The 3,333-nt window shown below is 37.0% G+C and overlaps 1 pseudogene; it reads left to right on the forward strand.

The window, feature by feature from the left end:
• Positions 1-2,227: 2,227 nt before the first annotated feature.
• LOC148130439 (zinc finger MYM-type protein 6-like) lies at positions 2,228-3,089 on the forward strand (annotated as a pseudogene).
• Positions 3,090-3,333: the final 244 nt, after the last annotated feature.

The raw sequence follows: 3,333 nt of genomic DNA on the forward strand, positions 1-3,333 counted from the left end.
CAATGTCTTGTTGGCAATTCTTCCTCTTGTCCTTCAAGGCCACTTCCTTGTCCCACTAAAATTTGTTGCTACTGATACCACTAGATCCAACAGAAGCAGCATTCTCTAGGGCTTTTCTGTTACAGCACTTGCCATCCATGTCTCCCATGATTACATTGGCCCCAACCCTGACAACCCTTTGCAAAGTGCTGAAGAAGTTGACTGCTCCAGCATATAGAAGTCAGGATGTTGGTTGAGGTTTTATTGGGTTTGTTCTCAGTGTGTATTATAGTTTTCTGTGTTATTATTGGGGGGAAGGGTGTTATATTGTTTTAATATGTTTTTCTAGCACCTCCAATTATTTGTGAAATTTTGTGAGATGGGACAAATAAATAAATAAATAAATCTTGAATCATGACTTGCCAACTTAAGCTTTCTTATTGAATACAGTTTTGTAAATTCAAGCTACTCATCCCCATTCAAATTGTTATTCCTTTTCCACGACTTATTTTACAGAAGTTGATTCCTTATCATTATTTCTCTCAGCAATGTCTTTGTTAGAAGTAATATATTGGTCTATTTTTTTCTGTTCTGAAACACACACACACACACACACACACACATATATATATATGGTTAAATAAAGGCTTACATTTTACACACTTGCCTTTGATTATATTTCCAGATTTCAATAAGTTATTATATTGAAGTCTAGAGCATAAGTGTATTGTGTATTGACAATATTTTGGATCATATATTTGATTCAATCAATTGTCTTAAGATATTTATATTTAAGCTTGTATATGTATATTTATGAATCTAAGATAACATTTTATAGGTTTAGATGAAAATTTGAGAATTCTTGAAGGAGTAAGGATCCCTGATGATTTTATAATGAATATTTATTCCATGTGTTTCATACAGTAAAATAGTCACAATGCCATTTAATACATTCTTTATTATTTTTGCATTTTAGAGCAGCAATTTAGTAACAAAATCTCAGGGGTAGTTGTCAAATTATTTAGAACCTTAATTTAATATCCATATTTGTTTTTGACATATAAATATTGCTTCTGTACACCTTCAGTAGATACAGTTCAATCATCAAATCCCATAAGCTAGGTAGCAGCTGAACCATATCCTTGCATTCTTTCCTTGACAGAGGACACTCCATTTTTAATAGGACTTCAAAAATTGAAATGACAGATGTGAATGAGTCATATTAAATTGCCTGGCAAGTGCAACTATATCTATAAAAACAAGCTGCTCCAGGTGCTTCACTACTAACTTTCCAACTCTAAAGTGGTCTTTGACCCAGAAATATGAACATTTAGTGAAAGGGGAACATCTTGCATCTTTTAAACTCTTTTAAAACTATTCTAAGAGTGTGTCTTGGGACTGATACTTCATGGAGTGATTCCTAAAGGATATTTAATTAAGCCAAAATCTTAATGCAGGGCCTCTTGTCTGCTCCAATACACATATTATCTTCTGCCACCTTCTTTTTTCCTTCAAATTCCATCCCACAGCTTTTTCTGAATAATACACCATTAAACTGTCACACTTTATATCCTATTTGTGATCATTTTTCCTGGTCACATGTCTCTGACTATAAATTTAATAGGAGTTGCTTCCAAATATGTGTAGAACACTTGACCTTCACCTACTGCAGTATACAGAGTATACAATATACAGATTAACAGAGTTCGAAGGGACGTTGTAGGTCATCTAGTCCAGTGGTTCTTAACCTGGGTGATATCACCCCAGGGGGTGATTTCATTTTTCAGGGGGGCAATGGAACAAAAAGGGGCGATATAGGGGTGATGGAGCAAGAAGTTTTGTGGACACTTTTGAGACTTTTTTTGTACAGTGAACCGCTGTATATCTGTCATACAAAAACATCAGATCGCTCGCTATTACTGGATTGAACTGTGTTTTGAAATATTCCTCTAGCTAGCTTCAGTACAGAATGCCGTACATATGTGAATACGCATTGCTCATCTTCATGCACGTTGCGCAGCAGCCTTTATTACTCTACCCATACAGTGGCACGCCATTGGCCAGAATGGGCAGTGATGGAGGGGTGAGCGCTTCTTTCGAAACATAGCATGCTGAGTGGCTGTCCCCTGTGATGTCAACTTAACTGTTGAAACTAGGTTTATCGATGTCCATGTGTGTTTTATAGTGTACCAGTGCCATTGAAAATTTAATTTGCAGCTAGTGCCTTTCATTTCGAAGACCTCTCAACATGGCCGAGAAGAGGAAGTGTCACCAATATTCGACGGAATACCTAAAATTGGGATTCATTCCATCTCCTTCCAACGTACAGCTTCCGTTTTGTCTTGTGAGAAAACATTTTCGAATGAAGCGATGAAGCCTTCCCGACTGAAAGACCATTTGGTAAGAATTCATTTGGATAAAGCCGACAAACTGGTATCGTTTTTCCAATCCTTAAAGGCCAAGTTTGAGGGTTGCAGCACTGTTGAGAAGTTATTTGGAAAATTATCACTCCAACGCCTGACAAGGGGCTCATTTGTTCCTATGAATTATCTTTGTTGATAGCAAAATGTGGCAAACCTCACACTATCAGAGAAACGCTGATTTTACCAGCAGTGTAACAGATTGTTGCCACCATGTTGGGGCCAAGTGCAAGCACTGTCACACAATTGATTCCTTTGAGCAATGACACTGTATCAAAAAGAATTGATGAAATAGCTGCTGGTGTGGAAGAAAGGCTTATTGACACCTTGAAAAGTACAGAATTCGTGATGCAGATTGATGAGTCAACGATTCATGAAAATGAAGCCTTGTTATTGGCTTATGTCCATTTTATCAACAGAAATGAAGAGATTGGGGAAGAAGTGTTATTTGCTCGAAATTTAGCCACTGACACAAAAGGTTCTTCGATATTTAAAAAGGTTGAAGAGTTTTTTAATGAGAAAAACATCCCTTTGACAAACGTCATGGCATGTGCAACCGACGGAGCTGCATTCATGGTTGGACGATATCGTGGATTTCAAGCTCATTGAAAATCAGTTGTACCTGGAGTTATGACTGTCCATTGTGTCGTTCATAGACAGCACCTTGTCTCAAAAAATTTGAGTGGCCATTTGCATGAGTCTATACATTACATCATTAACACTGTGAATAAAATTAAGTTGAATGCCTTGAACAACCGACTTTTTCACAAGCTTTATGAAGAAAATGACGAGGAGTTTGAACATCTCCTTTTGCACACGGAAGTAAGGTGGCTTTCAAAAGGAAAGTGTTTGAGGCGATTCCATGAACTTTTTGACACAGTTGTCAAATTTCTTGAATCCATTGATCCAAGTCTAAGCAGTTCTCTTAAACTTC

This window comes from Notechis scutatus, chromosome 5, assembly GCF_049901735.1.
Source record: "Notechis scutatus isolate UNSWTSFEM ecotype Mainland chromosome 5, rNotScu1.2, whole genome shotgun sequence".
NCBI classification, from domain to species: domain Eukaryota; kingdom Metazoa; phylum Chordata; class Lepidosauria; order Squamata; family Elapidae; genus Notechis; species Notechis scutatus.